We start from the raw sequence: 25,095 nt of genomic DNA on the forward strand, positions 1-25,095 counted from the left end.
GAAGCAGCCTTTTGTTTTCAAGAAAGTTGAAATCAGTAAGAAAAAAAGAGAAATAGGAGCAGGAAAATACACCTTGCAACTCAGGTTATTCCTGAAATCTAATACTTGGAGGTAATTTTCAGTGTCAAGCCCAGGAATTCAGTGGCAGAACAGTCATTACTGCTAATGGTAGTTGTCTGGCTAATCCCTCCAGATTGCACTAGAAATTTATACAAGTCTAAATATATAAAATGCACTAGGTGTTCTTTACAAAGTGCTCACTAGGGGCTATTTATAGTACTTCTCAAAATCTTCTAGTAGAAAAACTACCTTTAGGAATATATTGCCATGGTAAGTCTGTGCTGTATCAGCTATGCACCCAGCATTCCAAAGAAGGGAAGGGAACACGATAAAATGATATGCAGGGATCCCCCTCTTTTTTCCTAAACTATTCTCAGTCTGTAGCAGGAACTTATGCATTTTCTTTGTATCAAAAACTGCTTCAACTGGCTTGTGGCTGCATACTCTGGAGAAGCAGGATGAATCGAAGAGCCGTGCTCTGTCCCTGGAGCAGAGACAGCCCCATGAGTCTCCATCCTTTGCTGATGGGGTGGAATGGGTGAGAGCACTTTTCAGGTAACAGCACAGCTGGTGTTTCCTAACCAAGCCTTGCATTCCCACAGGGTAAATGGGAGAAGGGGAATGGCACATCATAGTCATTCCTAGGCCAACAGAGAGCATTCTTTTAAAGTGGCTCCCCTCAGGGTCTTGACCTGGAAAACCTGCTCTTAAAGCTAACCAGATTAATAAAGCAAGGGCATGTGTTGTTAGGAAGCAAATTATGTATCTGTTTGATCCAGGTAGTTGCACTTAAATAGACATGAAAGGCAGCATTAAAAAAAACAAAAAACCAAAAAAACCCAAACCAGAATTACTTTTATATCCTGGTGTCCCTGCGTGGTTTTTAAAGGAAATTAGGGAAAAAAAGGTATTGGGCTGTACTGCTTGGGTTTAGTTATGGTAAGGCACTGCAGTGAAGTTATCTTTTGGTTTTTGCATGTGACCTTATTGATTTGCATGGTTGTATTGTTATTAAGAATATTATATTTAGACTAATAATGAGGTCAGATAAGGCTATAAAGTCTTCCTGACATATAATAAAGAAAACCATAATCTTAGATACTGGGACAGAAAATCAAGGAGATTTCATTTCTGAAATACAATAAAAGAGTCTTATCTATCCAAAGTCTATGCAGAATCTAAACAGCTTGTAGAAATAATGGGAGTAGAGCACAGTACAGCTAAGGAAATGCTGGGCATGGGAACATGATATCCATTGGCTTATGTTCCTTAGCTGGACCTGTGGGTACCTGCTCCCAGCTGAGCTGCCTGGAGTGTGGGCCTTAGGTACGCATCTGGAGCAAGGCTTGAACTAAGAGCTCTGCGCCTATTGTGAAACTGCCCCTGAGTCCTTCCTGTAGGGCCTAGCTAATCAGTATATCTGTAGCAGTGAGAAGGCTGGCAACTTCACTGAAGACATGATCTACTTGGATTCACCAGTCATTTCAAGTGAGTGGAACTCCAGCATCATTCACGTTACAACAAAGCTGTTTGTGCAGCAGCTACTTGTGAAAAACATGTCACCTGCTTAAAAAAATCACCACAGTTCAATACTAAAAATACCATGCTGCATTGACTAAGGAATCTGCTTTCAATGTAATGCATGGTGATTTCATCATGTGTCCTCATTAACATATAAAAGCAGCTGCACCACTGAGTCCTCAAAATATTGTGCAGAAATGTACCCTTAAAATTCTACTGAATTTTACATGTTAAGACTCAATTGTGTTTTTCAGGAGGTGAGACACTGTACCTTATAAGCAAGTACATTGTAGATGGATTCAGAACTCTCTTCCTTCCCTTCTCCCCCATATATTGGTGTTTCTAAAACAGGTGTTACTGATAAAAAAAGATAAAAGCTATCTTAAGGGGCTACCTGTACTTATTGTAAGTAATTCTGTGCAGTACATTATTTTTAAGAATAGTGATACCCTCAAAAGCAGGATAGCAAGTTAAATCTGCCCTGATTCAGTTTTCCCAATTGGCAAATAATGTCCCTCTTTCTAGTGAGAAGAGTAATCTATGAAAGAACTTTCATTTCTAAAAACTAAGAAACGAGTTTATTTTTAATTTCTTAAATATGGTCACTCATTTGTTCAGGGAGCTTTTCATTCACACTTGCTAGCCCATGCTCAGCAGATATAAACTAGCTGGTCTGGTCTTCTGAAACACAAGTATTTAGCTGGAAAGAACAACTGGTATCAGCTGGGCAGATATAATTAAAGTTTTGAGCTTACTTTATACCCAGGTGGAGCCTTTGAAAGACTTAAGCGAATTTAGTGCTAATCTAAACGTGGTATCTTCCAACTGATGACATGATGGGAAGCACAGAAATGTAATTGGAGGGGCATTGGAGGAGGACTTGGAGAGATTACAAAAGAGAGAGAAGAGAGGATTAGACAAGCACAGGAACGAATACAGCAACTTCAGAAAACTACCTAATGCAGTGCGGTTCTTGTGTCTTTATGATATTCAGGATCTTAGGCTTGTCAGAGAGTACAATACTACACACTTTTCAGTTCTGTTACAGAAATCTGCATCTGAGAATATGAACTGTCAAAACCTTTACAAGCTAAAGGAAGCAGCTTAGGAAGATGTAGGCAGTTCATCTGGCAATGTCTCCTGTTAATCCTGCCATATATTAAATCATCCCTCCTTATCTTTAGATCTGTCAATGTGGGACAAATGACCAAACTTCAGGATGCTCATCCTTACATCACGTGGCACGTGGCCTTAAAGGTGTGGGATCTGTGATCTGGCTGTAAAAACGGATCTTGCTTTATGTTCAGGTAGCCTCTTTGAATGGATTTTTTGGGAAGGTTCCCTTTAATCCAGACAGTATCTTCCACAGCCTGGAAGTTCCTCTGCCAACTCATGTAGTGCATTTATTCCAACAAGTGTTCAGGAGCTAGAGTTAGGAATTAAATCAAGTTGCAAGCATGCAAGTCCTCTTTTTTGACTTTGCCTTCATCTCTTTTTCCTAATTTTGCTTTCACGTCATCTTTGTCTCTTCCCAGTTCTATTTTTCTTGCCTTTAGTTCTATAGGTGCTTTTCTCCTTGATCCTCTCCTTTCAGCCTACTTATTTCCGTCCTCTGATTTGGAATGGTTCTCCATGCTCTTCTCACACTGCCAGCCTTCTTGCCTGTACCTGATGAGCAGCACCCTTTTCTAACCATAATGTGAGCAGAATATGGCATGCAGCAGAGCTCTAGTCTTGGGGAGCAGACACTGCCCAGAGGGACAGCATGTGAAATGCAGTGAAACCAGATTAAATCCAATATGACCCCTTGAGATTCAAGTCAGAAAAGGCAGATTTTTAAACTAAATGTTGTATTGCAAAGTGAGGGAAGGAAATTCCTGAAGTCTGTTTTCCTGAGAATGAAGGCCTGGACAGATCTTTTCTGGTTTTATTTATTATTATAATTTTTAGGAGCAAGTACAGTTGAAAAATGATTTCACTCTACTTGATCCAAGAAGGTAGCTGGAAACTTAAGGTCTTTAGATAGCTCCAATAAGGGAAGAAATTGGTGATAGGCAATTCTGTGAAGTAATCTTGTTTGGTGATAAAGTCTTGTTGTGTTTGCACATGAGAGGCATCAGCCAGCCAGAAACAGTTCCACTGTCCACATCACCAAACCCCATGTAGCAGCATTGCCAGGGGAACTCTCTAGGCTTTTCTCAGGGTTACATTAGTGGGTGCTTGCATAAGATGAACCTCAATTTCTTATTATTGCTTACTTTCTCTCCCCGTTTTTCTAACCCACATCCCTTGTTTTCAAACAAGATCTGACAAAACCCCTCTTTTAGATCAGTTTCATCTATGTCCTTTTTTCTCTGAGCAGTGCTGAGTCTTACAGATGTCTTAAGTGAACAGTGGGAGTTACGCCTAGGTAGGTTACCAGACATCTACTTTTTTTCGACCTTATCCTACTTTTCTGCTTTTAAATACAGCTTGCATTTGATGGTTTCTGTCCCGCATACACCTTCAGTTGCACAGAACCTGCAGAACTGTAGGTAACTATGTTTGCTCAAAATGACTCTCTTTTCTATTTCAGATCTTTTAATTGCCTTTCTTGTCCAGTCCTCTTGCATCATGGTCAAACCATAATGAAGCAAAATAATAACACAATGAGTGTATGTTTACATATGTCAGTGTGTACATTGCAATATTTTAAATAAAATCTCTGTCTTGTGGCCGGATAAAAATGGTTCAGACAGTGGGATAGTTTCAAAGCAAGAAGAGCTAAATATAGATCTAGCATTGTGCCAGTAAATATCATAAGTCTGCAAAAGTCATCAGAAACAGTCAGCAACCAATGTCACTGGAGAGTGCCTACAGAAGCCAACAACCAAGCGAATATAATTTATGGCCACAGTAGCCAGTGAAGCTAGCCAGAAATGGAAGACAATATAAGGAGTCTAATTACAACATCCAGGCTGGCCAAGCTCCTCAGAGATGTTCAGGCCTGTCAGAAGCCTAGATTGCCATGAGCCCTGGAGTGGGGGAGTGTCTCAGGAAGTACAGCAGTGATTCCTCTGATGGATTAAAAGCCACATTGAAAGCCACATCAAATCCTGGAGGTGGTAACACCAAAATGGGTCTTGAGTACAGCCTGGGCTTAAAATGATGCAAAGCATCCTTGATGGAGGCAGTAGGAGGGAAACAGTGCATAGTACAAGGGCGGAGGTAGTTGTGATGTAGCAGCAAGCTGTCCACAACACTGGAGAGCTACAGTCCCCTAATTCTACATGGCATATCTTCCCCATTTTTTAGAGATGTTCTAAAAACTGGTTTCTGGTTTGCTGGCATCTATGGCAATTCTAATAGAAAACCCCATTCTTGATCAAAAAAATATGTATTTTAAACTTTTCAGTGAAAGAAAAGTTTACAGTTTGAGGGAGGGAGCAAATGTGATGAAAACTGATCAAATACTCTCCTGGGGAAGGAATTTCCTAGGTTGTGGTCCCTGCTTGAAGAAGTGATTCAGTAGTTTACACACTTTAGGCTGAGCTATTATGAAATAAATAAAATATTTTAACAAGGACAGGACTCTATGACCCTTTTTCCAGATCAGGGCCTGACTGCAGTGCTACAGAATCACGTTCCCTTTCTGTTGCCCAACAGATCCTGACTTTTTTTTTTTTTTGCCATGCTAGCACCCAAACTTTATCAGGAAAGACACAGTTTCCACCCTCATCCTGTCTGATAGACCTATGTTTAGGTTAGCTTTTCCTAGGCCTGTAGTGATGTGTATGTTTTCATAAGTATTGTCAGGTTGCACTATAGGCAATGACGTTATAGCTTGGCTAATTCAGTTCTAGTACTATGCACTTACATGGCTGATCAGTACTAAAGCTATTCATTTTACATCATTTTAATCTTTAAAATGTTACAAAAGCTATTTAAAATGAGTGGCTTACTGTAAATGAGTGGAGAAAGACCACAGTCAATAAGTAAAGTGCTCATTCACCAAAGTGCTTTAGCAAGGTTATATTTTGTTAAAGATTTTGAAGCTGGACATAGTGTTGAATTGAAGCCCGTCAGCCATTCCCATCATTTACATTCCTATCATTTAGATTTGCTAAATAATTTGAATAATTTGAAAAGAGATTCAGATACCAGCAAAAAGGGCTGGGCAGAAGGACTATCAAGTTAGTCATCAGCTCTCCTACTGTCATGTTTTGGACACCGTTAAAGATGAAATTATGAGACACATGCACATTGCCTTTGTTCTATGTTGCTTTTAATGTGAATTGACACAGTGTATGACACAGGACTTGTGTTGGCCCATAACAAAGTGGAATGCAACTTGGTGTACACCTCAAGCGCATACTTAGGTGATGCTGGTATTGATTTGAAAGCAACTGTTTTTGACATCTTCCTCAAACTTCAGCAACCTTCTTGCAAAGTTAGTAACCACTTGCCAGTGACACAGAAGGGAATACACAAGACAAAACAAGTATTAGTCTACAGCACATCACTTTTCAAATAAAATTTATTAAACATTATCTTTGTTTCAAAGGAGTACATACACTGGAAGACCATCCAAATGATGGTTGTGAAGCTTCAGAGATAATTTTTGCATTATATATTAACAATGCATCTTATTGCTATAGCTCGCTTTAAATTTCTTTCAAATATTAAACAGACACTGGCTATAGTAGTTAGTTGAATTGTTTATGGTATCAAAATCAAACTAAACGTTCAGAAAATTTTCAGCAAGAGATTCCAGTTAATGAAAGCACCATTTGTGATGTGCTAAAACATGTATACACATAGGTATTGCCCCATTTATCAGACATGAGAGCTAATTACCTCATCCACAACTATATTTCTTCCATCCTCTGCATTTCAATTCCCAATATTAACACATAGGTGGTCAAGCTGACCATCGAATAGCCTACATGAGCATGAATGCATTAAATAATTTAATGTTAGAAGAGTTTATTAAACTGCCACATTCTAATCAGCATGCGTACCTGCCTTCATTAATCTTGCACTGGTCCATGGTGTGTCTCTACAGCCAACATAGAGTGTGCTAATGTTAATAGGAGCTCTTAACAAACAGGATCAGTTAATCAAGGAAAATTTACTATTAGCCACATGACCATGCATACTGAAATCTAATTACAATCAGATTTAACCTCTTCATTACTGTATTCATCTAAATATTTTCCTTATCACTTGTGATACTAAAGTATTCCAATCTGAGACATGATTATACTCATTTGAACTGGAAATACTCACATTTATTAAGGTGGGAGACTCTGTTTGCTACGGTTTCAATGCATAACTGTTATATAGGTTATATTTGCTGCCAGAACCAAGAAATCCTGTACCACTTTTTCCCATCCAAAACCTGGCTATGGGAAATAATTGCTAGAACAGACTGTTTCAAAATGAACTTCAATATTCTGGAATAATTCAGGTGGAATTTGGCACTTGGTAGATTATCAGTTATCACTCTGTAAATATGATGGATATGATTTAGAATATAAGTTACTATAGCAGCTAAACAGTGTTTTAACTTCTTAAGCAATGTGTCTCTTTTTGATATCAGTGGAACCATATTATTTTACAACACTCTACTATTTTCATTGGATCCTAAACTGTGGTAAGAAATTAAGCCTCATCTCTGGCCACGATCCTCTCAGTCTGTTCACAGAAGGGATGAGTTTGGAGGGGACCTGTGGAGACTAGTTAGTCCCTAGTCTGATAGAGAAAGGGTAAATGGATATAGTTCCATTTTAAAGCTATTGATTTCTTTTTTATTTTATTTTTAAAATATCCTTTTTCTGTGTGCAGAGAGCAGACAATCATTTCAGTGAGGAAGAGGTCAAGTCTGTTTCTTTAATTAGGAATCTGTGTGACATTTGGGGTGGAAGAGCAATGGATTTTTGAATCACAGTAGAGGACAGGATTCTGAATGATTTTAAATTGCTGAGAGGGTCATTTGCATGGGAAGTTTATTGGCTGGGAGCGTTATTGCTGTACTTCTGCTTCACAATAAAATGTGTGTATGGGGTCATAGCAATGGCATTTGCTAACTTTTGGATAGGACCAAGTACTAGCCTTAGGAGTGCTACTGGGGATTGCATCAGTCTCTACTGCCATGTGCACTTTGCTGTCACTCCTCTGCCTACCACTCTTTCTCCTCCCTTGTCCATTCTTCCTCCTTCTCCTCCACTCTAGCATTTAAACTGATTAGCTTTTGCAGATGAAATAAAGTCCTGGAATGGTTTCTTCCTCTGGGAAATCTATTTGTTAAAAACCTGCCATTTGGTGCAACCTGTTGCATTTCAGTGGTGAAGAAAGTATTTTTTGTGATGTAGGGTAAAATCAGCCCAAGACAGGATAGTACTGCTGGTCCAAAAAGAGAAATGGACTTGCTGAAGCAGGACTTAATTTTCTGATTGCTCCTACCCCCAGTGTTCCAGCGCCATCTCTTTTCTCTTCTTGCTTGCCTTCTTCATTAGTCCACCGGTTTTTGCATTTTCTTCCTTCCAGTACTGTTCTTCCATCTTTTGATCTCTTTTCTTTCTCTCAGTTTCTTTTTCCTATTTGTTTCTCATTTTGTTGCCTTATTCTTGGGCCACTCTGTTGTGCCACAGTCCATGGGCTAGTTTTATGGAGGGACACTTTCCAGAAAGCAGTGCACAAGTTCCAGCTCTGCTTCATGAGTGGGCACAGAAGCACTTGCCTTGGAGCCAACAAACAGCACAAAAGTCAGAATCTCTCTCATTTCTTTGGAGATTTTGGTAAGATCCAGACAAAACTGATTGATGATCTGGGCGTGATTTGTGCCTGACATTTGAATAGTCCTGCCTTAGTCTTATTCCTTTCTCCCAATTTTAACTTAGTACTGAAGGCCAAATTACACTTTGAAAGACAAGCTGCATTGGTTCCACTTATCTCCTTTCTAGCTTATGTCCCTTTTTCCTGATCACTCATAACAGATTTACATGACAATGTCATGAGGACAGCTGACACTTCCCAAAATGCAAATTCATTCGTTCTCCTGTGAAGAGTTCTGCGTTGCAAATAAGCCTTTTTTTGATCTTTGTTTTTGCATGCCTTACAGTGCTGGACAGATGGAATCTCACATCCCTGTGCAAAGCTGGGACAATCAATTAGCAGGTAAGAACAGTGACTGTTTCTCCCTAACCTGTCCTAGAACATGTGGCCTCAGTTTCTGTAGTAATGGTTCAGCTTTATCTTTGCTGAAGACTGAGGAACTCAATCAATGGAACATTTTCTGTGTGCCTAAGACCAGATGAGTCCTTGTGTTTGCCCTGTCACACCAGCCACTTTCTGCTAAACTGTACACTTTTTGAAGTATGCAGTCACATTTGGAGTGAAAGCATGGCTACCGCCTAAGTATCAGTTTGCTACTATATACATACTCTGAAGGCATCATGCACAGTGCCTGTCAAATTTGGGGGAAAATGGCACATTTGTAGCTCACTAACTTGAAGAGAAGAGAAGCTGTAGGATAAAAAGAATTTGACTCCCATGAATGGGATTCTGGGGCAGGGGGAGAGCGAGAGGCATTTCTTCCAACCTAGCTGTTATGTAGTTATGATGCTTGTTTTTTCAGCATATCTAATACTCTAAATTATAAAATATTCAGGAACTGTATTTGTATCTGGTGCTCTGAACAAATCTGAGAATATTGTCAGGGCTAAACAGAGGAATAAATAACAAGAACAGAAGCAGATTCTTCATTAGTGGAATATGCTTCCTCTGCTCTGCTTTACTTTTTGTACTTCTGGTGCTTTCAATTGCAATTGCTGTATAAACCTGACCACAAAGGAGAACACTGATAACTTGCTAAATGTACAAATCCAGCATGACAGAGGAATTTAATGCAATAGTATATGACTCAAATATAATGTAGTTTGGAAATGTCATATGATAATCCTACATAAAACCCTATTCATCAAAAGGCTTCTGCTGTCAGGTCATGATGGTGCTTTGATTATTTTACACATTATTTACACTGGATAGAGTTAGAAGGCATATTCTATGCATGATTCAAGATGAAAAGTAATCCCTTAAAAGGGAGGGTGTATTCTTTGTACAGATGTTAATTTTGATCGTAGGAAAGGGGGGAGAAGTACTAATAAAATTGGTCAGAACGTAACAGTATTTTGAAATTACTCTTAAAAAGCAAATGGATGTATAACGTGAAAGTATTTTTAAAAGTTTAACATTACATTACATTAAAGTGGCTGCCTGAGTTCTGTGACTGGGAATTTGTAAGCTAAAGGAGATATGACATTTTCTGTAATGAAATCAGGATGGTTAGAAAAAAAGTCTGAAAAGGGCCTAGACAGGAGAAAAGAAGGACAATTCAGCAAGATTTGTGGCATCATATATCATGGGGGCAATAATGAGCTCATAGCAGCTGTTTAACACTAGAAATGTGTGTTTATCACTCCAACTGAATAAACAAAATCAAAACGGGAAGAGAAGGGAACTGGATACGGAGTCCTGGTACTGGGCATGCAGCCCATTGCTGAAAGGGGCAGGGGATTTGTGGCAAGCTGTGTAAGGAGAAGTCATCCAAGTCCTTAAGTGATCACTGAGGGAAGCTGGAGGTCTGAGTATTATGGGCAAAACCTTGGAGCAATGAATGCTACAGGCAACACACCCCATTTTCACTCTGCTTCTCCCTGTTCTGCCCTGCCCTTTTGAAAAAAAGAGAATCTGGTTCCTAAAAATGTTTTTTTCCAGCAGCTCCCTGTCAGGACCAAATGATATGTATTGTCCCAAAGACTCTCTACTGGTCTGTTCAGATTCACCCACCTTCTGTGGATTCTGTAGGTCTCCACAGGAAAATTAAAACTGCTGATACAGTTTTCCTCTCACTTTTAAAAGGTCTCTCCAGATTTTGTTTCCCTCTATTCCTAACTTACCGAGCAGAAGCTGACTCACAGGCTGATAAATATTGATGATGTGGAAATTATCATTTTCCAGCTTAAGGATTTAAAGTGAATATTCTTTATTTTAAAATTCAATTTGTAATCTATATATCAGAAGCCAGTGGTAAATTAAAATTATAAGAGCTTTTCCTTAATTATGTACTACTACATTACAATGGTCTACTGCCATATTTTACTACAGTAAAATCCTAAAAAGTATTTGCCAGTAAATATTGATACAGTTTTGTTCCATTTTTTAAAGCACTTTTGCTGAATTTCTTACACACATCAAACAGCAGAGAAATATAATGGGGCATAAACAGTTTTAGAAAAGTAACGTTATAGGGAATTTGCTGAAGGAGCTGGAAGGCCAGATTAAAACATTTTCCAGACCTGCTGAGAGCTTATCTTAAAACATGACCAAGATAATTGTTTTATTTTCTTCTACCGCAACATCTGGAATAAGTTCCTAAAAAGATAAGAAGTGTATGCACAAAGTGCAACTGCAGCATAGAGTTACACTCCCACATAGCTTTTCATTTAATGGGTTTCAACTACCACCTGGCCAAACAGAGATGAAAATTTAGTAAAACATGTTCAAGCTCGAAGAAGCGTTCAATCTTTTGCTATTCCCTACCACACTTCACATGATTTGTCTTCTGCTTCTCTTTCTCAAGGGCTAAATGTTTCAAAGTATCACAGTTTCTAGTCAGCAGAGTAACCACAACAAAGCTCTTCTGGAAATGAAAACTACATCCAGCCTCTTCTGCTTTTATCTGTAAATGAAACACACTCTTGCAAGCCTGTATCTCTTGTTACAGTCTGTGATGTCTAAGAGAGTTAGGCACCCATTTCTAAATCTCGTCTTGGAAATTCCAGCCAAAGAGAATTATTTCCTTATTCTTTGTGATTATATGGCCTTGGAAGATAAAAGTGTTTTCACCAGGACAGCTTCTTTGTAATCGAGCTTTTCATTAATGAGAATATGCTCATTTTTCTACACTGCCTGTTATTTGCATAGTGAAGATGTAAGTGCATTACAGCTTGAAAATACAGAAATACTTACTTGTATTCAAAATAAATCATAATAGATTTCAGATTATCTGCAAACTGTGAGATGTTAAAAAGGTGGCTTTCAGAAAGAAAAACTGGGCTGTTCTGCAACAATGTGATATAACTTCTGCAGTGGTATGGATACCAAATACATCTGGAAGCAGGGGTAGGCTACTTTGCTGGGTAGTTCATGATCAGCTCCAGGCATCCCTCCTAGAAACAGCATACAAGACTAATGCAAGGCTTGCAAAAACACACTTGTTAAGCCTTAACAAAAGGAAAAAGGGAATAATTATCCAACTGTAATGAATATATATGTGACACACAGACAGACTCTCACAGCTTCTGGATCCCACAAACCTAACTGCACAAATTCCAGCAGCAATAGATGTAAAAGGTTGTGGAGGCTATGCCAGTTTCTAAGTTATTCTGTTAGAATCTCTTTATTCTCGTAAAATTTAAAAATCAAAGCTGAAATATTCTTTACTGGGTGATCTGATCTCTTTGTGAGTGAGGATTCTTACTTCTGCACCTGCAAACAGAAAGATATGCCAGCAGCAATACAATGTCTTATGTCCAGCTGGGAATTACCACCACCACTATTGTTGTTTCAATATTTTTCTTGGAATAAATGCAATTTCTGTGACCTCTTTCTCCGTTCCTGAAACAGTGCAAAGAAGAAATGAATGAATCAGCCCAGAAAGTATACTTCAGCATTTTTCCCCCAAATCTCTCCAATTCACCATTGGAAAGTCCAGATTTAATGATATCAAGAAATTCTTCAGGCTTACATTGTTTTTTTTGCAGAGTAGCTTGTCAAGAACTGTTCAGTTTTTTAAAAGTCAGAATATTTAATTGCATTTCAAATATTTTCAAAAGAAAATGTTTCAACATTTTAAAAATGTAACAATTCCATTTTTTATTTGAAATAACCTTCTCTTTTTAGAAAAATCCTTGAATGAGAAAAAACAAAATAGTCTTTTAGTGCTGAAATGTAATATAAAATTTGCATGTGGTCTAAAACAAACGTTTGACTTTCTGGTTGGCTGAGCACTTTTACTTTTTATTTGTTTTCAGACCAATCCAAAACGAATCCTCTCCCATCATCTTTTTTCCTGGAATTACAGGTGAATTGAAAAACTCTTTTACTTTACAGATTTATTAGGAAGAAACAAAGAGAAGAGAAACATAGAGATGAGGCACACAGGAGTAAGTCAGGAGTAACAAATGTTCATAACAGTGTGTTTCAAAGAGTCAAAGACAGACTTAAATCCAGTTCCAGATCATGTGCTCTACAGATCTCAAAGGCAGGAGAGGTCTGCCTGGACTCAGGATTTTTCTGAAGGCTCATTCCTGGATCCAAGTACAAGTTTGACATGATTATAATTCAGTCAGACAATAACAGTCCCATCTGGCAATAGAATTTGCAAGTCAGCTGGGACTGCTGAAGATGACATTTTACCTTCTCCAAATTCTTCATTCAAGAGCTCAAAAGACCTATAAATTTGATATCCAGCTTTTCCTCCTCACTTCCTGGCAGCATGTCCAATTTTCGGTCCTTACCTATTCCCTTTTTTGCTGCAGCTATTCCTACATTTCATTTCCTGATGAATATCTTATCTGCTCACTCTTCATAATCCAATAACTTCTCCCACCTTCAGATGGCAGTATGGCAGCTGCTCATCTGTACTTTGATTTTTCAGATGTTGTCTATTCTTACTTGTTACTAACCTTAACTAGAGAGGGAGTTCAGTATGAACTTGGCCGTGTCTGTAACATTTCTGCAGCCATTTCCACCGGACTGAGGAAAGCAGAAAAAATTCAGCTATGCTTTTTTAATACCAATGCTAGCTTGCCCAGAGGTAGCCTGAATGCCATTACTTGTCATTGCCTTGTTTAGACAAAGAGTTACTGGCATTTAGTATCTGAATACATTAGTACCTTGTGCTTAATTAAAGTAAACAGTGATTAAAAATCTGATGGTGCTTCCTAATTCAATACCAAGGTCTTTGCTCACAAGATGGAAATGTAACTGCAGATTTTTTTCTTCAGGAGTGAGGTTTGCATATGAAGTTCCTTGTCTGTAACCCTGCTTCTTCTTGCAGTTTTGGTTCTGCCAGTACCTCTGTCTGTAAGGAAGACATAAGCTTTGGGGAGGAGAGGACAGTGAGGGAGAGAAGGTGTTAACCCAAACCATTTTGGTATCTGTTTCATAGCCTGTCTCCCTCCCTTTTAAACAACTGTGCAGTCTAAAAAAGAGGGTGTGGAAATTGATACAGGAGTGGGAAAAGCCAGCAGGTGTATGCTAGGGAAAGGTCAGGACCTTCCTAAGCTGGCTTTATCCCTTAAGAAACTGATATCCTGAGAGGATGACATACAGTAGAGAAGGATACCATATTTGTGATTTTACATCACTGGAGATGCAGTAAGCGTACCTTGCTAGAGGTATGTTCTGTGCAGGATGCATGTTGTTGCTGTTCGGAGGAATTATCCACCCAAATGATATTCCCTGAAGACAGCCTCTACATCAATCTGTAGTACTCTATAAATTTCCCTAAGAATTTTTCAACAAGCTCTCCTAGGCTTTATTTTATATGTGCTGGCAGCAGCAAACACTGCAACAGGTTTTTCCGTCTGACACCTCTTACTCGTCCTGATCACTATATTTATCGACACACAGATTTGTTGTTTGAAATCTCAACTTCAATCATACTCATTTTATCATCTCTGAAGATAGCTTGGCACTAAGCTGGGTTGGGTTTGGTTTGGGTTTTTGTTTTAATGATGCTTCAACAGAGATCAACGAGTTTCAAACAAATAAACATCCCTTCCAGCCTATCCAGAAAAATGCATTGGAACCTACCAGAATAAACCTCAATCGTGTAGGGTCATTTGAAGGATAAACAAAATGTGTACCTAGTCCACTCTTGGCTAGTACTTATCTTCAGAGCTAACATCATCCTTTGACAGATTTTTTCATCTTTATTTTATTGAATATTGTTTTATTCCTCCAGTCATCCTATATATCCTAACAGAGCTAAGAGAGTGCATGAGTTTATGTGCTGTGCACATGTATAGAAGAACTGACCCACAGTGATATCGGTTTGTTACTGCCAATATTGTGTTTTTTCACTTTTTATTGCCTGTTTAGTCAATATAAACACATGGACTTTTAAGATTTTTGAGGTATGAAATACTTATAATTCTACATATTTTATATTAACCTTGTATAATGAAACTTGATGTCTTTTCTAAACAAATTATTATAAAGACCTTTCTCGTGTTGAGGCAACAACTCTGAAATACTGGAAAAATAATCTTGGTGACATTTCTTAAGTCATTCTGTAGTCCTGAAGAGGGGGGAAATGTTTGAAATGTTTTAGGAGTTTCTCTTCCCTCTGTCCCTTCTAAAGATGGTTTTTGGCAGGGAGGATGAGTGCTTGGAAGGGCTTGGGGTTGCAAGTTCCCCATTCCTACTGCTTCAGCCTTTAGGAGATGGCTATGAAGATTGCCCTCCCTGGCTCGTCGTGGTCCCCCACTCCTGCTGCTGACACCATCACCTGCCTGCTCCCAGACTCCCCGTTATCTGCAGCAAAATGCAGATCTTGTTCAAATGATGATAGTGACCCCAAACCAAGAAAACCAAGTTTTCATTGCAAACCATCACTCATGTATCCCTTGTGATCAGTGCAGTCACCAGATACAAAGAATAGGCAGGTGAAGGTAGCTTAAAACAAAGACAGCGAGGCCAAGGCTGGCACTGAAAGCCTGGCTTCACTAGATACTGTCTGAAGATAAGTTAACATTTTCCCAATTCAAAACCCTCATTCTGCGTATGCAACATGGAAAATTTTGAGGAGAAGGGAGAATTTGTCCAAAAAGCAATTAACAACAACATACCAACCAATGAAAGTCTCTTCCTAGCAGTAACTTTCCTGGCAGAAACTTAAGGGCATTCCACAGCCAGCAGGGCAAATCCTTACTGCCTCGCCATCGCCTTTGCCTGGTGCGGGGGATGCTGCTGGCCGGGGGCGGCTCTGCAGGTAGCGCAGCCCCCGGCGCCGAGGTGTGGGCAGCGCGCTGCCGCCGTGCTGCCTGCCCTGGCCTGCGGCTGCACCATCCCGCTCCCGCTCGTGTGACTTCAGCGCTGCTGGCTGAAAAGGCAAACAAAGAAGGCTCGTGATTCAGGAGCAGAGCAAAGAAGGGAGCTTCGCAGCGTGAAGCCACAGGGCCTGTACTTGCCACTCGCTGACAGCTTTTATTCTCCTCCTTTACGTTGAATTTAACCAATGTGGCTGAATTTCAGTAATCTGTATTGACAACACCACCATCTAAAATACACTTTTAAAATGCACAGATATAAGTTTAGGCCCACAAATACAGAGGAAAAAAACACTGGTATCTGCAGATCTGAATCTATTTCCCATTTGGTAACTGCTCATTCAATATCAGCTGACCCATTCAGCTGCAAAGGGTTGTTGTTTCAGTTTATAAGGTTTCTGAAAGATTGCTGTTATCATACAGACTTTTAAAATAACACCAGTATTATTATATCTTTAGCTAACAGAAGAGTGCCATGATTATGAGATTTATTCTCTTCCAAAGGCAGTCATATTTAAAATTTGATGTGATCTTCTTACCAAGTAGTTGTTCAGGTTTGCCTTGACTCACTAGTCTGAGTAGTAAGGTGACTGGTAATTTAGTTTCATTTAATTTCTGACTATCTTGACTTCTACAGTTTCTTTTTCCATTATCAAGCTAACATGGTATTTTGTGTGCACTAAACAATGCATACAATAGTTGTGTGTCTATATTAAAAGAGGGAGAGGTTCGTTTTTTTTTATATAATTGTATTACTTTCTTCCACTGTGCATCAAAGTTCCACACAGAATGCCTGTTTTTACTTAGGATTTTTTTTTATTAACCAGAACTTTTCAACCTTCTGTGATCTCTTTATAATTCCCTTTAGAATACATAATTGTGCTCGATCAATTTGTTAAAGGCTTTTGAAGTGTTAAAAAAGCTGCATTAAAATTATTTTCTTTCAGGTTTTATGTTAATGAACATAGGTGCTATTCAAAGCAAAGTCAGTGTGTCAAGGGAACTTTAACTAAAGTTATTCATACATAAACTAAAAAAGGAAACATCTTTAGTGGAGGAAAATACATTTAATGAGTAAGTGCAGCACACAATTCCTCCTTTCAAAAATGTCAGTTCATATTGAACCTCCATTCTAGATATCTTACAATTACTTTGTCAACAGAAGGTAGAGTAGTGATGGATGATACATTGGTTCTTGAAACCAAACTTTCTGTGAGTTACTTAGGCTGAAACTAAGTGCTTTTACATTCCAGTCTTATTGATGATAGTGGTTTTATATTTATCACCCTGTCATTTCAGTTGACTGTATCAGCCTCTTCAGTGCAGGAATATGGACACTAATGGAGGTGTGTCCTTAGTGCTCTAAAGGGTCACAGATTCAATCCACTAACACGTTCACAGCCCTGTTATAAGCTCAAAAATTGTTTTGCCATTTTAAACAGTAATCTGCAGCTGTAGGTGTATGGGGCCTGTGAAAAACAGTTTCTTATTGGTCTTTTTAGACCATGCTACCTGTTTGACACTGAATATGCTTCCTCAACTTTCACTAATATAATGTTACTGTTTTGCAACCTGCCCTATAATAGTCAGAATTCTACCAGGGCCTTGGGAGTCCAGGATCAGATTGCAACATTTATTTATAAGAAATTCTGTCAAGAATCAATAATAGTCTTGGGTCTCAAGTTCCTTCTTTAATAATACTTTGATATGATTTGTCACAAGCTAGCCCACAGTATCCACCAGATTTTATTACTTAGCTTGCAGCACAGTCTCTCATCTTTGAGTCATGAGATCAGCCATGGGGAGACCTTTAAAAAGCTATATTCTTTACTGTTTGGTTATTACAGAAAGTCTATATTACTCAATAATATCTTTTATAAGGTGTGCTGTCACATCTTCACATAGATGTTTAACCTCGATGTAGATATACTGAATGCCTGGAGGCCATTTTAGTGACATGGACATTGTTTTTCATGATTGGATGCCAAATGTATCAACAAAAACAACAGAAGTTGGGCCTTATTTTCACAGCTTGGTAGTTCTGACTGAATCTCATACTAACTGTCGATAGCAACTAAGATTTTATTTAGAGAGTAGAGTGTAACATTTTTATTACTTGAAAGTAGTAGAAATTCTGTGAAAGCAATTTAGATTACTTTCCACTGTAATATGAGTTCCTTAGATTCTACTGTGTATCTCAATAAACAAGATCTTACTGTGTCACTAGCATATTGTAGTTCTAAATATATAAGATTTAACTCAGATCTGAAATTCAGATAGTTACGATGGGCATTTACTTATACAGAATGGTTTACAACATGAATTCTATGTATTGTTGACTTAAGGCCCAGTATGCTTGATTCACTGAAATTTTCAGTACAGTTTGTTTAAAAAATGCTTTGAGTGAAAACAATCTAATTAATCTATAAAACTAACGTTCTCCTCTTCCATTTTTGTGGAATTGATAACTTGGGAAAAATAGCGGAAGACAGAGGTTTGCTTTCTACCTTGTGTGTACTCAGTCATGCGCCCTAATAGTATCAATTAAACAAATAATAAATAAATACGTTTTATTAAATTGTAATGATTTTTTCCAAATATGTCTTTTGAAGAAATTATATGCATATAATTTTGAATGTATTAATACTTAAAGTTTTCCTGTTAATAATAGGAAGTCATTATCATTTACTTTTCTGTATTTGATAGTTCTTTTGGACAGCTATGTAAATATGTTTTTAGCAGAGAAGGAAACATTTAATTAGGGTGTTGTTGAAAATTAGTAAAGTTATTTAGGCAAGGCATGTTTTCTTCAGGCTAGAAGCATGCACATTTTTCAACACTGCTCATAGTAAGGATGTTAGAAAGCTAGTAGGTGTGATGATTTAATTTTAAGAGATTATATCTCCCTGATTTATCATTTTTTAAAGCTTGTCTCAACAAAACTTGTAAAGCAGATAGGTCTTTGTGAAAGCCAATCCTCCCCTGTAATAAAGTTACATGGCCTGTTTCAGTTCAGAGCTAAGAATCCAAATTTGTCAGTAGATCCATGGAGGACTATAATATACATATTACAAAATAAAAATAATTCTAAATTCTTTATTAAATGCTCATAGTAAATTTTGAATTATAGAGAGGCAATCTTGAATTGTCTCTAGAAATTTTCAGTGCTTTATTTTGGAAATGTGACATTTTCATAGACTAAGGTAATTCTGAGACTAAAAATACTCATTGGTTAGACAAAGATTTTTACTCATGAAAAACCACTGGTATTCTTTTGTTAATGAGTATTTAATTGACAACTGGAGATATTTCTGTCCAAATGCTTTGCAATTTATCCTAAAACAAAGATTTTAGTTCTAGATGCAATCTAAAATACAGTAATTACATAATATCTGAAACACTGTTTTTATTTTGCAATATTGTTCCAATTTCTGACAAGAGCCTTAGAAAGCAAGTCCTTAGGAAACACAGCAATGTATGGTATTTAGATGCAGCATTTGTTTTCAGGCATCCTAGTCAATTAATTTTGAAACATGTTTGAAAGATTGTTGTCTAATCACGCCTCTGATATTTGATTTATATTGAGAACAGAATGAATGAACTAGAAAGATGAAAAATATCTTTTGCAATGGATATTTTGGAAGAATTAATGTATCTGGTTCCATAAGCCGGTTTATATACATGCGCGCGCACACACACACACACGCATGTATGTATATATTAAACAACTAGTGAAGCTATTTTCTTTCCTATTTATAGCTTTAGATCCATAGGTAACATAGTCTACCTTTCCAATATCTGAATAATCTACCTGCTGATAGCACTGACTTCAGTGAGAAAATATAATAAAAAAGATATTGAAATAGAAGCCTGGACTAGCCTAATTGTAAAGAAGAAATGCTATTAAATTAGATCTGGACTTGAACGCCTCCTATGTAAAAGGAGAGTTTTAGGAGAAAAAATAAAGCAAGCTGTGAGCTTTTGCCTGAATCAAAGGGAAAAAAGTTAAAAAAAAAGTGGGCATTTCAACATTCAAATTACAAAACACTTGTGAAATTTACTAACTTGTGAAATTTTACTAACTTGTGAAATTTATTAACACTATGAAATTTAGGCTTGCTGCCTAAATTTCATAAACTAACCTGTGCTCTGAATTTATGAGAAACAGAGAACATGTTAGCCCTAGAGCTGTCTTGTTTAACTTGACCTCAAGCCCACAGGCTGCATCTGTCTCATCAGAACAATTCATTCAGCCCATGGCCTGCTCTTTTCCTTAGAGCTGTCATTTCCCTCCCTGAGGAATGAAAGGAAATATGCCAATCACATGACCAAAATGCAGATGTCTCCTAACATACGACCGGATATATATAACTGCCACATCCCTGCTGAACAGGCAATTTTTTTTTTTTGGAATGGTCTCCTCTGTTCACGTGTCAAGAGAAAGGCCATTTAGCTGTCCTTCGGTGCCTCTAGAAGAGGCTGTGTTATTTGATGCATCTTGAAAGCTTCCCCATCCCAACAGAGATAGATTATTCTTTTCTAACATGGCTATCACCTCTGCTAAACTCTTGTTTTTTGTTCTGTTCAAGTTTCCTGCAGTCTGTTGACTAACCCTCTAACAAGAACATGACAAATACTTATTGCTTTGCATATATTTAGATAGTGCACTAATGAAGGCGATATGAGCCAGAAGAAATAGAATAAAGAATGCACCTATTTTAGCATTTGAGCATTATAAATGTATACTGGATATGTGCATATTCTTTTAGGACTAGGAGCAGAGTCAGCCTTTTCAAGATCTTTCATTGTTACTGGTTGTGGAGACTCTTATCAAGGTAATGACTTCAATGGACAGACCTGATTAAACTTAACTCAGATTCTCTATGTCTTTTTTCCGTTAGCCTTGTGATTTAGCAGTCAAACCTGACAAGCCATTGGCTATTGCCATAGTCAGTTAAGCTTATCATAATAATAGGTCCTGTAAAATCCCTCAAACTTCAAAGCAAAACAACATGAATAGATACTAATTGTGTGAGCTTGATGATTCTATGGAATTTATTGTTTACAGGCATCATTAGTTTTATTGGTAGCAGGCCAGCTGTGGCAGAGGTCTATTTAGCGTGTGATAGGAAAGCAAAGGAAAGTGTTAACTTGGGTTTGATGTTATCAGCTTCAATCACTTCCATAAATCTGTGTTCTAGAAATGCATCTAAGTTTGTCCTAACTTTCCTGGGAAGCCCATATTTCCCTCTAGTCCCATCAAAGTTCACTTTATTAACCCAGGAGTTATAGGTTTCAGCAGAAATAAATTCTTTTAGCAGCAACAAAATGTACTTGTCGGGCTTTCCACCAGATTCTCTGAAAATCTCATTCTTTTGTGTAGGAGCCACATTTTGTAGGCTTACCTCTGGCAGCTACTCTTCTGTAGTATATTTGCCATCGTGTGCACCCACATCCAGACCAGTAATACTCATATTCATCAACTTCTGTTGGTATCTACCTCACCTCACTTGGGCATATAATTCACAGAGGCCAAAAGAGACAGTTGCCATGTTTTGGAAGAGAACTAGGACACAACAGAAGAGCAGGGGAAAAGACAGGTTTTAGATTCCTGAGCATTTTCAAGAACTCTGAATGGTGAGGGAGAACGTAAAACTAGTTTTGCCACTGAAGAAAAATCCTAAGTCCTTGACTTTCAATTGAGCAGAATAAACAATCGTAGTATAGGTAATGGCTTATTTGCAGTTCTCTTCTAGTAATGCTTAGTGGAAGTATTCAAGTTTGAGTTCTTTTGCTTAAAAGTAGGAAGGTCCCTTTGAAAGGGTGATCATCTTGAACTGTCTTTCAATTTGTTTCTTTAGCAAATTTACCTGAATTTGCTAACTCTGTCAGCTCCTCTTCTTTGTGTGTTTGAGGAATCTGGATGTTATAAACTATAGTAAGTTTGTGAATGTCATATATTTCTGTGTTGCTACATGGCTTCCAAAGGGCCATTCCAGAGTTAAATCAGCTGTCTGGCCTTGGATCTGAAGAACATTTGAGACTCCCAGTAACAGGCAGAAGTTCATAGTTTTTGGAAGCTTACCTACTCTAATTTGAGTTTAGGGACTGGTTGATCATGAGATGAGAGTTTGGCTGGGATTGCAGGGAGACACTTTCAAATGAAGAACTTGAAAGGAATTAAAGGGAGAGAAAAGACACCAAAAGAAGGAAATCTAAGTTTAACTGTTTACCCTCATGAAACTAAGCGTAGATAATACACATGTATTTAGTAATAATAATGCAACATGTATTTATGATAATTATGTATTTATGATAACATGATAATACAACATGTATTTAGTCTTTGGTTATTTCTAGCCCTTTTCTTTCTGCTGTGGTATTCCTATAGATAATTCCTGTTCTTTGCCTGAACACTGTGTCCTACAATTTCATGATGGTCATAGAGAGAATGGATGGTTACATCTAAACTGCACTACACTGTAGAAAGCAATATAGCTACAGCAGTGTGGAACTCTATACTGGTATGGCTGGATTTCCTCCAGAATGTAACAGAGCTCATTTAAATTTAGTTCCAGGATCTATATATTACTCTACACTGTTCTGTGACAGATGATAAACCTGGCAGGCCCTGCTGGGATTAATGTGGTTGATAATCAGGCATTTCTGTAACATTATCAGCTCAATCTAAAGTGGAAAATCATCCACCTCTAGGAACTAGAAGATTTGTGCCTTCTACTTGGAAGGAGGAGAGACTGGGAAAGAAATCAAAAGGACAGCTTCATCTCTGAGCTGCAATTGTGAGTACTTGGGAAGTAAGTGAATTCAAAGCACCAAGTTTGATTTGAGATGAAGATTATCCTGGTAATTATTGGGGCTCTGCTGATGGTGATTTTGCATTAGGTAGTTCACCATACGGAAAAACATGGCAATTGCTAACTCCTCCTTAGAGTAAATCACGGTATTAAGATGCTATGAGCAGAGCACTGAAATGTGCGCTTCCAGTAACTCGTTCCTTAGCCCTGAACACCCACAGAAGGAATAGGCCCCCTGCACACTGGCTGCTCACAAACTCAGACCATTTGGCAGGTTCTGAGGCTTTTCGCAGGTTCGTGTTGTGACATAAGCTGAGCTTTTAACCTTGCCCAGATTAGTAATATTTAAATTGAAAGAATACACACGCCAAGCAGGGCACGTTCCCAAGTTTGCGCCAAGATCTAAACCATGCTTTCCTCAGGACTCTGAACTCTGGAGTGCTTATTATTTTTTTCCCTGTAATCCTTAATAAAATTGTATTGCAGCATGTGAGCAACAAGGGCCTCTTTGATAATTTACCGTCTGTAAGTTCAAATCCATGTTAGTGAAGGGAACTGACTGCCTTATATTTCAAAAGTAATGAATTCAAATTCTGTTGGGATTGTAATTTTATTAGAAATTCTGCATATCTTCTCTTGTTATTATTTCTGGGTCAAACGGATCATTATATTGATTGATCAACACTTAATTTGTTATTATACATAAGTACTCAGCAAATAATGAAAATATCCTGTCATTTTGTTAAAGAATAAAACAATATTAGGTTACTTTTTCAATTAATTTTTGCATACATGTAGATCAAGCTTATATATCTCTGGAGGTTTGGCTAGCCACTTAAACATCTGGCAGGAAAAGCTGAATAGTAAAATAATTTATATATGTAGTAAAGCCTGCATTTTTACCACTGTTCACTGTAAAAGTAAACAACATTCAGGGCAGTAGGGTTCATGATAATGCTGTAAGTTAATGGTCTTGAGCTCAGCAACAAACTTTTGATGTTGCCATACCAATTCTGTAGCATTATCAGCTCAAACTAAAAATGGAAAATCATGCAGCTCCATTCTAGGAACTAGAAGGTTTGTGTCTTATGGCTGGAAAGAGGAAAGACTGGAAGTTTATTTACATTTATTTATTTATATTTATTGGCTTATGGTACTTTCTCTTTTATAGTTATGGCTGATTCTCCTGGATTTGTCAAGCACATTTTCTCATGACTTCCACTCACTGACATCACATACAGTGTGGAAGAGAAAGAAGTACTGAAATGCAGGTTTCAGTACATGTAACTTGCATGTACATATTATTCCATTAATTACAAGTCTTGAGGGAAGGACAATGGATCCCATTTTCAAAAATTCTTAGTGCATACAAATCATATTGAAGCTAATGAAAACTAATTAATCCTTCTGTGTCTCACTTTACCTATCTACTCTCTAACGTAGGAATACTCTTGCCATGACGCAAAGCAGAGCTGACATGAAACAGGTATTCATTTCCTATCACAGTCATCTGATATGGATCAGCATTAGATGCATTATAGATTAAAATTATTGTTTATGTATTTCTAATGCAGTAAGTAGCAGGCCTGGCGTTGGTACCTTGTCTAATGAGTAGGTCTACAGATGTGCTCAAATTATACCATAATAAGTTGTTCATGAACAACAGCACCAATACATTTAGAGTTTTTGCACACTGTGTCTTAATTTCCTACACCTCTGCACCAAAAGAACCCAATGTTCCTCTCTGAATGTATTCCATGATGTGCTTGCATGTGGGACTTCTAATTACTTCCTCTGTCTCATAAATCCCTCCACAGTATCCTTGACTAATTACAAATGGGCAAGCTAACGTATTGTGGTTGGCACTGAGCTACCCTCATGCAGGCTGGCCAGCTGATAGGCCAACAGACGACATAACTGTTGAATTCACCGTTGAAACCTTTTTTTTCCAGGGAAACACTAACTTCTTTCTTTACTACACAGGTTCCAGTTTTCATGAAACTTATTGTGAACTTTGTATTTTGCAGTTTCTACAGTTTTGCCCCCTCTCTAAAGCTGACAGACATATTGACAAACAAGCAGACAGTGCAATGTTACGTACTTTTTACCCTTTGAAAAACAGGATAAAATTATATATAAAACCTCTCAAAGTTAATTTATAGATTTCTGTTGCAAACAATGCTGACAAAGTTATGAAATAGCTTATAAATATGAAATATGTTATAAATATAAAAGGTGAAACTCTAACTTATGCCAATAAATCTCTTCAAGCGCTGATGTTTATGTAATGGATTCAGTTACCAACAATTATTGCATATGCTACAGAAAGCATTATAATTTGGGATTCACCTGTGCCATTATATCAAAGCTAAAATTATTCCATGAGACTTTGGAATGTTCCATGTTGGTAGATACTACGTGCTTTTAACTAAAAGCTTCTCCTTTCACTTTACATCAACAGAAGTGGAACAATTAATGCTTCAAAATACAAGAAAGGCTTTTGTTCTTGTTTAAATTTTTGTACCTTAGCTTGAAAGGTATCTTGAGCTCCTTTGAAGTTTTCATTTAATATACTGCACCCAAACCACTTCTTTATAAGA

General features: G+C 37.7%; 1 long non-coding RNA gene across 4 annotated transcripts in view; it reads left to right on the forward strand.

Moving 5' to 3' along the window:
* LOC106499679 (uncharacterized) overlaps nt 1-24,839 on the forward strand; it is a 232,340-nt gene extending 207,501 nt beyond the window's left edge. For 3 of the 4 annotated variants that reach the window (XR_010884894.1, XR_010884891.1, XR_010884893.1), the window contains 4 exons: nt 8,684-8,739; nt 22,395-22,480; nt 23,939-23,981; nt 24,532-24,839. This is a non-coding gene — a long non-coding RNA (uncharacterized lncRNA). Of the gene's footprint in view, nt 1-8,683; nt 8,740-12,656; nt 12,707-22,394; nt 22,481-23,938; nt 23,982-24,531 lie in introns of those variants that run through there. The other variant, XR_010884892.1, reaches the window with a different exon arrangement.
* Nucleotides 24,840-25,095: the final 256 nt, after the last annotated feature.

Source organism: Apteryx mantelli, chromosome 8, assembly GCF_036417845.1.
Source record: "Apteryx mantelli isolate bAptMan1 chromosome 8, bAptMan1.hap1, whole genome shotgun sequence".
Classification (NCBI taxonomy): domain Eukaryota; kingdom Metazoa; phylum Chordata; class Aves; order Apterygiformes; family Apterygidae; genus Apteryx; species Apteryx mantelli.